The sequence below is a fragment of the Lolium perenne genome, chromosome 2, assembly GCF_019359855.2.
Source record: "Lolium perenne isolate Kyuss_39 chromosome 2, Kyuss_2.0, whole genome shotgun sequence".
Taxonomy (NCBI): domain Eukaryota; kingdom Viridiplantae; phylum Streptophyta; class Magnoliopsida; order Poales; family Poaceae; genus Lolium; species Lolium perenne.
In genome coordinates, this window is record NC_067245.2 from 130,706,981 (window position 1) to 130,720,471 (window position 13,491).

Sequence of the window (13,491 nt, forward strand, 5' to 3'; positions counted from 1 at the left end):
GAGACGCCGCCAACGCCGATCCCATCTCGGGGGATCCAGAGATCGCCTCCGGCACCCTGCCGGAGAGGGGAATCATCTCCCGGAGGACTCTACGCCGCCATGGTCGCCTCCGGTGTGATGTGTGAGTAGTCTACCCCTGGACTATGGGTCCATAGCAGTAGCTAGATGGTTGTCTTCTCCCCATTGTGCTATCATTGTCGGATCTTGTGAGCTGCCTAACATGATCAAGATCATCTATCTGTAATTCTATATGTTGCGTTTGTTGGGATCCGATGAATAGAGAATACTTGTTATGTTGATTATCAAAGTTATATCTACGTGTTGTTTATGATCTTGCATGCTTTCCGTTACTAGTAGATGCTCTGGCCAAGTAGATGCTTGTAACTCCAAGAGGGAGTATTTATGCTTGATAGTGGGTTCATGCCTGCATTGACACAGGACGATGTGAGAAAGTTCTAAGGTTGTGTTGTGCTGTTGCCACTAGGGATAAAACATTGATGCTATGTCTAAGGATGTAGTTGTTGATTACATTACGCACCATACTTAATGCAATTGTACATTTGCTTTGCAACTTAATACTGGAGGGGGTTCGGATGATAACCTGAAGGTGGACTTTTTAGGCATAGATGCAGTTGGATGGCGGTCTATGTACTTTGTCGTAATGCCCAATTAAATCTCACTATACTCATCATGATATGTATGTGCATTGTCATGCTCTCTTTATTTGTCAATTGCCCAACTGTAATTTGTTCACCCAACATGCTGTTTGTCTTATGGGAGAGACACCTCTAGTGAACTGTGGACCCCGGTCCAATTCTCTTTACTGAAATACAATCTCTTTGCAATCTTTGTTCTCTGTTTTTACGCAAACAATCATCTTCCACACAATACGGTTAATCCTTTGTTACAGCAAGCCGGTGAGATTGACAACCTCACTGTTTCGTTGGGGCAAAGTACTTTGGTTGTGTTGTGCAGGTTCCACGTTGGCGCCGGAATCCCTGGTGTTGCACCGCACTACATCCCGCCGCCATCAACCTTCAACGTGCTTCTTGGCTCCTCCTGGTTCGATAAACCTTGGTTTCTTTCTGAGGGAAAACTTGCTGCTGTGCGCATCATACCTTCCTCTTGGGGTTCCCAACGAACGTGTGAGTTACACGCCATCAATTTGCAAGAATAAAGGTTTCATCCAATCGCAAAATTTATTATAGTGTTCTTCTTCCTTTGATTTTAGTTTCTTAGCAGGAAAATGCATTTGCTTTTGAACCCAAGGTTCCCTTTCATTACCATGTTTCTTAGCAATAAAATCTTCTTTAGTATACTTTTTATTTTTAGCATGCCTTTCAGGTTCATCTTCAACCTCTTCTTTATCAGAAGCATCATTCTTATCATTATCTTTATCATGTTCATTACCACTTTCAGTTTCAGCATCAGAAATAGAAATGTACTATTAGGATCATTAACAGGCTCATAGGATTCTACAACATTTTTATGTTTCTTTTTCTTTTTCTTAGAAGGAGCACTAGGTTTAACTCGTTGAGAATCTTGTTCAACTCTTTTGGGATGCCCCTCAGGATATAGAGGATCCTGAGTAGAAACACCGCCTCTAGTTGTTACTTCATAAGCATGTTTTTCTTTAGAACTATTTTTTAACAAGTCATTTTGCACTTTAGTGAGTTGATCAATTTGAGTTTGAATCATATGAAAATGTTTAACAAGCATCTTAACATCATTGGAGGTTCTCTCCACAATATCATGCAAATTACTAATAGCTTGACAATTTTCCATTAAATGATTCTCTACTCTCATATTAAAATTTTCTTGCTTAACAATATAATTATCAAACTCATCTAAGCATTGAGAAGGAGGTTTTGAATACGGAATATCTTCCCTAGTAAAGCGTTGAAGAGAATTTACCTCAATCATGGATGAAGGGGGAATTATCTTGCATAAATCTTCTATGAGAGGTAAATTCTTCACATCTTCAGATTTAATACCTTTCTCCTTAAGAGATTTCTTGGCTTCCCTCATATCTTCATCATTTAATTTAATCAAACCCCTCTTCTTCAATATTGGCGTCGGGGCTGGTTCAGGTGTAGTCCAATCATCATGATTCCGGCCTATTTTAGCCAATAATTCTTCAGCTTTGTCTGGAGTTCTTTTCCTAAAAACACAACCAGCACAACTATCCAGGTATGCCCTAGACTCAATGGTTAGTACACTATAAAATATATCAAGTAAATCATGCTTTTCCAGATCATGTCCAGGTCGAGCTCTGATAAGAGAGCAAAATCTTGCCCAAGCTTCAGGCAATTTCTCTCCATCTTCCTTGTCAAAACTATAAATTTTCTGCAAAGCAATATGTTGAGCACTAGCAGGAAAATATTTCCGAAAGAAAACATCAAGCAAACCACTTGGACTATCAATAGAATCAGGAGGCAAACTATTATACCAAGTTTTAGCATCATCTTTTAATGAGAAAGGAAAAATTTTAGCAACAAAATAAGTACGCTTCTTGATATCATCAGAAAACAAGCTACTCAAAGTAGAAAGTTCATTCATGTGTTCTACAGCACTTTCTTGTTTCCGTACCACAAAAGGGTGTTTTCTTAACAATAGCTATATGAGATAAATCAAGAGAAAAATCATAATCCTTATCCTTAATATTTATAGGAGATGTGGCAAATTTAGGATCAGGAGACAGTTTATATCTAACAGTATGTTGTGCAAGAAGCTTTTTAATTTTACTTGCATCAGTAGTACCATTGCATTTAACAATAAAATCATCATCAAGTTCCACATAATCTTCATCAGGATCATCACTAGAGTATTCAACAGACTCAGGTGAATTAACAGGTGTAGCAGTATTTTCATTAGGAGTTTCTGTATTTTCAATTTGTCTAGACCTAGCAATTGTAGCATCTACAAAAGATCCCAATGAACCACTATCATCAAGCACAGCAGAAGCATCATCAAAATTATAAGAATTTTCAGATTCAGCAGAAGTACCAGCATGTGCAGCTTGTGGTGGTGAAACAAGTTGACTTATCACAAATGGTGAATCAAGAGCAGCAGAGGTACTCAGAGTTGTACCTTTTCTTGTAGTGGATGGTAATATGGCGACTTTAGTATCGCGAGGTTTACCCATGATGGAGAATTTGCAGCGAACAATATCAATCCAAGTGAACTTCCAAATAAATCTATTCTCCCCGGCAACGGCGCCAGAAAATAGTCTTGATGACCCACAAGTATAGGGGATCGCAACAGTCTTCGCGGGAAGTAAAACCCAATTTATTGATTCGACACAAGGGGAGCCAAAGAATATTTGTAAGCCTTAACAGCGGAGTTGTCAATTCAGCTGCACCTGGAAACTGACTTGCTCGCAAGAGTTTATCAGTAAAAATAGTTTTATAGCAGTAGCAGTAGTGAAATATCAGCAACAGTGTAACAAAGACAACATTAGTGATTATAGTAAACAGCAAGAATTAAAATACTGTAGGCACAGGGATGGATGAACGGGCGTTGCATGGATGAGAGAAACTCATATAACAATCAAAGTAGGGCATTTGCAGATAGTGATAAAACAGTATCCAAGTACTAAACAATCCATAGGCATGTGTTCCATATTTAGTCGTACGTGCTCGCAATGAGAAACTTGCACAACATCTTTTGTCCTACCAGCCGGTGGCAGCCGGGCCTCTAGGGAATCTACTGAAAATTAAGGTACTCCTTTTAATAGAGCACCGGAGCAAAGCATTAACACTCCGTGAACACATGTGATCCTCACATTGCCGCCTTCCCCTCCGGTTATCCCAATTTCTGTCACTTTGGGGCCTCGGGTTCCAGACAGCGACATGTGTATACAACTTGCAGGTAAGATCATAAAACAATGAATATCATCATGAAACAATAACATGTTCAGATCTGAGATCATGGCACTCGGGCCCTAGTGACAAGCATTAAGCATAACAAGTTGCAACAATATCATCAAAGTACCAATTACGGACACTACGCACTATGCCCTAACAATCTTATGCTATTACATGACCAATCTCATCCAACCCCTACCATCCCCTTCAGCCTACAGCGGGGGAATTACTCACACATGGATGGGGGAAACATGGCTGGTCGATGGAGAGGCGTCGGTGGTGATGATGGCGATGATCTCCTCCAATTCCCCATCCCGGGGGAGTGCCAGAACGGAGTTTCTGGTCCCGAGACGGAGTTTCGCGATGGCGGCGGTTTTCTGGATGGCTTCTGGCGATTTCTTCTAACCCCGGTGCGTTTTTAGGTCGAAGACCTTAAGTAGTCCAGAGGGGGGCGTCTGGGGCCGCCCGAGGCGTCGCCACCATAGGGCGGCGCGGCCCAGGGGCCCACCGCGCCGCTTTATGGGGTTGGCGCCTCGTGGCCCCCCTCCTTCTGGTCTTCTGGCTCCGTGAGTTTTCTGGGAAAATAGGCCTTTCGACATTAATCCCGGGGATTTTCCTGAAAGATGAGTTTCTGCACAAAAACGAGACACCAGGGCAATTTTGCTGAAAACAGCGTTAGTCCGTGTTAGTTGTATCCAAAATACACAAATTAGAGGCAAAACAATAGCAAAAGTGTTCGGGAAAGTAGATACGTTTTGGACGTATCACGCGGTATCACACCATCACTATCTTTTACCTTTTTACTATCAAGTAGTGTCATATCATGAGTAGGGAAGTTATCATATAAGATGGTTGCAGTGTGGAAGTATCCCTCTTTTAGTTGGTTATCTATGTATCCCTTGGTGTGAGTTATCGTTATGGAATATTAATGAGAAGTTTTATCATTTACTTTTTGCACACCTTATTTTAGTTTGCAATTTCTGCTATATGATTAATATTGTTGTTAGTATTGGTATCACTTTGGGAGCATCAAGTAAATCTATTTGGTTTTGGCAAACTTAGCATTGGTCAACAGCAACAATACTTTGAGACTTAAGTAGAAAAGAGGGAAGTACATGTAGATATATTATTTCATTATCTTTCTTTCTTGTTAGCTAATGAGCTTAGTATTCTGAAGTTAAAATTGTTTGTGCTTACAAGGAAGATGCATGATTGTTTCTATCACATGTATATTTGTTTGTTTCCCTCAACACTTATGCTTGCTAACCCACCTTGTGTCAACACCCGGATTTTTAAGTCCAGATGCCTGTTATGCCATACATCGCAATCCCAGGAATATTGTTGTTGCGAGACATAACAGTTGAATATCATAAGTCATCATTCATTAGAGCATCTCCACTCGTCCCCCCGAACAGGCCCCCGGCGAGCGTTTTTTCCATCCGGACGGCGTAATTCGGCCCAGTCGCGCCCCCGGTTCCTCGTTTTCGTCCGGATTTGGGCCTAAATCCATCCGGCGATCCCACGACATCCCCGGCCCCCCGGGGAGCGCTCGGGGACTCCGGACGAAACGAAAGCGCGCGTGGCCCCAACTTGTCGGCGACAATGGCCTCCGATCTACGGCAAAACCCTCGTCTTCCCGATCTACGGCAATACCCTCGTCGAACGAAAGCTTTGAACTCTCAAGTGGTGCAACATAGATAGATTATATATATATTTCGAATATAATTCGAATAAACATAAAAATTACATATAAAAACTTTAAAACTAAACTACTTCTTCTTCTTCTTAGAAGGCCCCGCCTCATCGTCGTCGCGGCGACGCTTCCGGCTCGCCACCTCCTCGTCGGAGGAAGTTGAGTCCTCGTCGTCGTCCTCATCAGCTTCTTCGTCCTCCTCCTCCTGCTCCTCCTCCTGCTCCTGCTCCTCCTCCTCTTCCTCGGCCTCTTCCTCGGCCTGCTCCTCGGCCTGCTCCACGGCCTCTTCGTCCTCCTCCTCGTCGTCCCACTCGTCCTCGCTGGCCGGCGGGGGGGAATCGTCGCTGCTGGACGATGCAGCTGGATCCCACCAATGGCGCCATCCAGGCGGCTTCCCCTCGCTGTCGGTGTCCGATGGCCAAGAGATATCGCTCATGGTTGACGGAGGATGGTGACGAGAGAACAGATGAATGGCGTCGCCCGTCGAAAACCGTATATGTAGGTCTCTCGACGACAGAGAGCGCCGGTTGCTCTTCCGCGGAGTTCGTGCTCCATTACGGCGGTTCTCGCATCGAGGCCACTTCGACCGTTCCCGACGAGTCGTTCCGGCTCTCCAGTCCACTTCGCGACGGTTCAATGCGTCGAGGGAACTCCGACGATTGCCCTTCCCGGTGACTGCGCCGTCGCTTTGCACGCGGTGGGTGCGCGTCCATGGGCTCGCGGCTGGAAAAATGGGCCTCCCCAGGCCAAAAACTACATCCATCCGGCGCTAAATTTCGCCGGATTTGGGCGTGGGGAGCCCAAACGAGTGGGGATGCTCTTACATACCATAGTCGTCTTACAAATAGAGATCACATGATCCATATTGCACAAATAGTTGATCTATCGATCAACATACACCAAGTTCATAGTTTCATGGCGGAAGCGTAAATAGAAGGGACTCTCTAGTCCACAGGCCAACGTCTGACGTCAGAAGATTCCCTAGTTGTCGTAGGCGTCCTGCTGGTCGTCATCTTGATAGTTCTGCTCCTCTTCCTAGTCTGGCCATTTGAATAGCCAGGGACACAGCCGTGAGTACTTTAAAGTACTCGCAAACTAATACTAATGTAAGTGCTAACAATTCTAGTAAGGGGGTGCTAAGCTCTAGTTTATTTTGCATAAAGCCAATTTTAGTTCACAAATATTTTTGTAAACACTCTTCCTGTGCTAACTAACTCAAGTGGGAACATTAGTGTCATTCCCACAACTCCGTTGTGATTCAAAGTCAATGTCACCTTTCAGGTTCAAATTCACAAGTCACCCTTCACCATTCATAATTTTCGAAAAGTTCTGATGACGTAACAGTATGGCCTTTCCAACTGTCCCTAACCGAGGACGCGGCTATTCGAATAGGTTTAACTCTGCAGAGGTTGTACACTTGTGCCACAACAATTGCAATAGCTCGTCAGGGGTAACTGGCCCTGATTTATCGTACGCAGTATACGAACTACCAATCATAACCTTTCATTTACCTACCCTAGTATAGGCACCTCTCCCCATGAGCTTGGCCTCCCAATGAAGACAGGCGGTCAGCCTGGGAACTGCACAGGGCTTGGGCCGGACATTCACCTCATTTCGCATCATATCATATCCTTTCTATTGTGGTAGAGGCAGCTTTTGGCATAACCCCGATGACGCTTGTTTAGAGGGAACCCATACTAGGACACACAAACTTCTGGTTAAGCCCTACCCGTATTCTGTATTGTGGGGGTACTTGTAAAATTGGAATGGTATCGCATCCGAACCCAACCATCAGTGTTTTTGTAAACTTCACCAAGTCATTTACCAGTCATACTCACCTCCAACATCCTTCAATAGAATGACTCATCATTCCAAGGTTTTCAAAGCCATTTCACACACACTTGTTCCCATCTAGTCTAGTCCTCTTTAATTTAGCACTAGCATCTAAGTATGATGGGGTGCTAAGTACTTTATTTTGCTTCTAGGCTAACTTTGATACTCTTGTACTAATCCAATACTAACCAAGTGGATCATAAATCAAAAAGGTACTTTGATAAACCGAAGTAAATAAAGCTTGTAAGGTAAAACTGGGAAATAGGATTGTAAGCATAAAGTAAAATAGGATAATGCATTGCTCATAGTGAGCTTTGCACTTTGCAAGAGTATTGTCTTGCAACCAAACTGGTTTGCATCAATCTAGCTTGCATTTGTAAAAGCTTGCTAACTTTACTACTCTAGTAAACTTCTTTACTTTGACCAAAGTTAACTATAAAAGCAACTTATTGAGGAAAAACAAGTAAAAGCTTGTAGTGTATAAACTTGGGATAGGCTTATATCAGAAAAGGGAAGATTCTTGGTGCCTTGCCCCAAGGGGCTTTGCACTTTGCAAGAATATTAGCTTGCAATAATATCAGCTTGCATGGGTATTGGCTTGCCTTGGTTGAAGTGAGGGTCCAAGTTCTCTTCTCCTTCCTTTTTGTAGAAGTCCTCCTCTTCCTGATGGTCTCCGGTACTAGCGTCTAAAATACGAATGCGGGGTACACAATCATCATACCAAACTTACATACTAAACTAAGCACACACAAGTTCTACACAACTTAAACTAGCATCACACGCTACTATTAAGGGGGTGGATGTGTTTCCTCTTATTTAAGAAAAATAATTTCCTCTCATACTAACTTAGGTGTTACTTTCAATTACTTAGAGAAATAATTTCCTCTCATTATCTTATTAAGATTTAATTTCTCTCATGAACAATATATGACCTAGGTTGACCAAAGTCAACCTCTTCATACTCATCATGTAAGAAAATGATTTAAATGAGGTTCCATACCTCATACAATTTAATACTAACATGGTAGTGATTTAATGTCATCAAATACTCAATATGAGATCATATAGACCATGGCTCATACCTCATGTTGAATTACTTGAGACCAAGATTTAAATGAGAGGAAAACCTCTCATATGATTTAACACCTAGTTGTAGCTAGGTTAACAACTACCACTGAGGTGATTTAACATCATTAACAATTCATTGGCTATTCTAACATTACTTGTACTCACACCAATTATTCTATTCACACAAATACTACAATTAGGGTGCATTGGTTGTGTTGCTTGAGGAAGATAATTCCCTCTCCTTACATATGTGAAAGATAGTTTCTATCTAGTGTTTGAGAAATACTTTTCTCTCATTGAAAACTTCTTAAGATTTAATTTCTCAAACAATCATACATGAAGTCATGTTGACCCAAGTCACCCATTCATCATCCTCATTTGAGAAATAGATTTAAATGAGGTAGAGTACCTCATACCATTTAATAACACTACAAATGATTTAAATCTCCAAGTAATTCATATCAGTGAGTTTGGCCAGGGGTCCAAACATCACATGAATTCATTTGAGACAAGATTTAAATGAAGTATAAGACCTCATATGAATTACTTAATAGTTTTGGACAATATCAACTAGTTAAACTAGCCATATTATCCCCTACTTAAACTAGGGCATGATCATGTAAAGTGACCACACCATTTTCTTGCATAAACAATTAGTGTAAGTCAAATGTGAGCTATTGGAGTTGGAATTGACTCAATATCTATTTTGTTTGATTTTTAAGAATTATTCTAAGGCAGAAAAGTCCCTGTCTTGTTTATTTTGCTAAATTAATTCTACAAATAATTTTGAGATGGGACCGGTGGCATTTGATAGATAATTTCACTAGCTTTCCAACGGTATAAGATTCATCAAATTTGGTCCAGTAGATTTGGAGTTATTCAATTTTAAACACTGCATCAGTTTGCAATTTGTCTAAAAAGAATTAAACTAATTTCGAATTTAAACGGGGCGGGAAACGAAGTGGGCTGATTTAGTTTGAAACGCGGCACAGAGGAGTTGGGCCGGCCCAGCTAACACTGCGGGCCTGCTGACAGCAGGACCCACCCGTCAGTGAGCCTTACTCACCGAATCGGTATGGAGGATCGAGGGACGTAGGATCAGAGGAAGATCGTGCGGCCGAGCGTCGTCGTCGTCATCGACGAGAGGGGAGGTGCTGGCAGCCACGGCAGGGGGTCGGCGGCGAGCTGGGACTCCGGCGAGGATCAGCGATGGTGCAGGGCGGCGTTGTCGAGGACGAGGAAGCAGATGGCGCAGACGGCGGCTCGAATGGTGGCCTGAATCGACGGCGGCGATCTCAGGTCCGCCGCGGGCTCCGGCGCTCGATTGGGCGGCTCCGGTGGCTAATCAACGAGGAGAAGAGGTCGAGGAGGATCAGTGAGAAGAGGGGAGTTGAGTGGTGTGAGAAATGGAGGAGGAGGAGCTCTCCTTTTATAGGGGCGAGTTGGCCGTGAGGGGTGCGGCAAGGGTGACAGAATCGCGGCGGCTCCGGCGAGGGAATCAGGTCGGCGAGGTAGGCGCTAGCTAGGTGAGGTCGAGGCGGTGCTAGGACGCTTGCTAGCTAGGTGGGGGACGGTCTGGTGGCGACGCATTGCGTCCAGGTCTGCGGCGGCGTTCGCGGGAAAACGGCGACGGTGTCGACGGCGACAGGTGGCGCGAGGACACGGGACCATGTCTGGTGGGTTGGCGCGGCGACGGCGAAGCTCAACGTGCAGCTAGGGGGTCCAGGGGAGTTGTGCTGCGGCGAGGCGACTCGTGGCCAGGGCATGTCCACGGGCACGCGCACGACGTCCTCGGCATGGCCCTGGGCGCTCTGGGCACGACGTGTGCCACCAGTGGGGTCCTCTTCTCCGGCGATGGTGGCTATGGTTGGATGCAGGGGAGCAAAGGGGGTCCAGGGGACATGATGGCAGGGTGTGGTGGTGAGAGGAGAGGGGGGATGGTGTCCATGGTGATAAGGGGTGTCCCGATCTTCTCAGTAAGCGACGGTGGTGATGAACACACGATGGTAGCAGCGGATGGAATCGATGATGATGAGGAGGATAACTTGTATGACGCCGACGAAGTCTCTCGATTGATTCCTGATGCCAATGCAACAGCTCTCAACCCTGCAAGATATTCGCAACTCCACACACTTGCGCACGTAGCCGCCGACCACGAAGCGATAGATTGCAATCTTCTAATCCCCAATGGAACAGCAGATCACACAAACTTTCAGTAGCATAAAACTCCAGATCGCAACGAATTGGAGAGTTGGGGAACAATAGTTTTGCTTAGCAAACAACTATGAACTAGGGTTTATCTTAAACTTGGTCTAAAACAACTTTGGGGGCGTCCCAGGGACTTACATAGGCGTTCGGGACGACCTCAGGTCGAAAAAGTACGGAAATAACCGACCCAGAATAGATCTGGTCGAGACAGACTCGGACTCGGCCGGTCTGGGGGCCGGTCGACCGGGCCGGGGACCGGGTGGTCCGGTCCTAGACCGGGTCTGTGACCGGGTGGAAACCGGACGAAGGGTCCGTGTTCCCTGGATGTGGCCCGGATGGCACCGGTTCAAAATCCGGTTGGTGACCGGGTGGCCCGGTCCCACGGCCGGTCTGACCGGGCCTGGGACCGGCCTGAAGATCTCCTCCTCTCGCGCATGCCTCCCGCTCCTCCCTCGCGCGTCCATGAGATGTCTTCACGTCCAGCTCCATGTCCAGCTTCACGTCCAGCTTCTTGTCCAGCTGCTCCTCTCCTCCTCGTGCGATGCTTGGTTCCTCCTCATACCTGATCATACATAAGTAATACGACTTAGGTAATATAAAGTTCTCATCGATCAAAGTATCGTTTAGGAACAAGTTCACTTGTTGTTTAAGTAGCTTCGCACGAGCTCGTGTCATTGGTCCAATCCTAACTTCATTGGACTTGAGCTTCACAGCTTCATCTTCATCTTGCAATGACGGAGGTAGTAGTGAGGTAGGGATGTCCTCATCATCTCCCCCCCCCTTCAAAAGGCGTCGACCTCGACGCTCCAAGGTCTTCTCCGTCATATGGTGTCAAATCAGCAACATTGAAAGAATTACTGACACCAAACTCATCAACTGGAAGATCTATCAAGTATGCATTATCATTGATCTTGGCAAGCACTTTGTAAGGACCAGCACCACGAGGCTTCAACTTAGACTTCCGCAGCTTCGGGAACCTATCCTTGCGAAAATGTACCCAGACCATATCACCAAGCTTGAACAACATCTCTTTGCGCTTCTTGTTCATCCTTGCAGCATTGCTCTTGCCTTTCTTTTCTATCAACTCTTTAGTCTTCACATGTATTTTCTTCACAAAATCTGCCCTCTTGGATGCCTCCATATTAACTCTCTCATGTATGGGCAAAGGCAACAAGTCAAGTGGAGTAATGGGTTTGAAACCATACACCACCTCAAAAGGACACAGCTCTGTGGTAGAGTGTACCGCCCTGTTGTAAGCAAACTCCACATGCGGCAAACACTCTTCCCACTCCTTCAGGTTCTTCTTGATCATGGATCTCAACAGTTGTGACAAGGTTCGATTCACCACCTCAGTTTGACCATCAGTTTGGGGATGACAAGTAGTACTGAACAGTAGCTTTGTCCCCAGCTTCCCCCAAAGTGTCTTCCAGAAGTAGCTCATGAACTTCACATCACGATCAGAAACAATAATCTTTGGGACTCCATGTAGTCGAACAATCTCCCTGAAAAACAGGTTAGCAATATGCGACGCATCGTCGCTTTTGTTTCAGGCAATAATTTGTGACATTTTAGAAAATCTGTCCACTATCACAAATATAGAATCATGGCCTCTCTTAGTACGCGGCAAACCCAACACAAAATCCATACTAATATCTTCCCAAGGTGTAGTAGGTGCCGGTAAAGGAGTATACAAACCGTGAGGCTTCAGCTTGGACTTGGACTTGTTGCAAGTAATGCACCTCTTGACATACCTGTCCACATCCCGCCTCATCTTTGGCCAATAAAAGTGATCAGCGAGCATGAGTAGCGTCTTCTCACGCCCAAAGTGACCCATCAAACCTCCAGCATGCGATTCCTGCAATAAGAGCAAACGCACGAGACGATTACGGAACACATAGTTTGTTAGCTCTAAACAAGAACCCATCGTGTATGTGATATTTTTCCCATGCTTTACCAATAACACATAAGCGATATGGTTCAGCAAAATCATGATCAGTCGCATATAAATCACATAACACCTCTAATCCAGGAATTTTAACATCAAGATGGGTTAATAGCATAGTTTTCCTAGATAGAGCATCAGCAACAATATTATCTTTTCCCTTCTTATGCTTAATAATGTACGGAAAAGACTCAATAAACTCAACCCACTTAGCAAGACGCCTATGCAAAGTAGATTGGGCTTTCAGATATTTCAAAGCTTCATGATCAGAATGTATGATAAATTCTTTTGGCCACAAATAATGTTGCCAAACCTCAAGAACTCTAATTAAAGCATACAATTCTTTATCATATATTGGATAGTTCAACTTAGCACCAGAAAGTTTCTCAGAAAAATATGCAATTGGGCGACCCTCTTGCGTCAACACACCACCAATTCCAATACCACTAGCATCACATTCAATCTCAAATTGCTTATTGAAATCAGGAAGTGCAAGTAACGGTGCAGAAGTTAACAATCGTTTCAGTTCATCAAAAGCATGATCTTGGGCAACGCCCCACTCAAAGACAACACCCTTTTTAGTCAATTCATTCAAAGGTGCAGCAATAGTAGAAAAATTGGGCACAAAACGGCGATAAAACCCAGCTAGACCATGAAAACTTCTTACTTGACTCACATTCATGGGAGTAGGCCAATTTTGAATAGCTTCAATTTTAGACACATCTACTTCTACTCCATGCTTAGAGACAACATAACCCAGAAATATGACCTTATCTTTGCAAAATGTGCACTTCTCAAGATTACCATAGAGTTTACTATCACGCAACACTTGCAAAACATGTCGAATATGTATAATATGATCAGATTCATTGCGGCTGTAG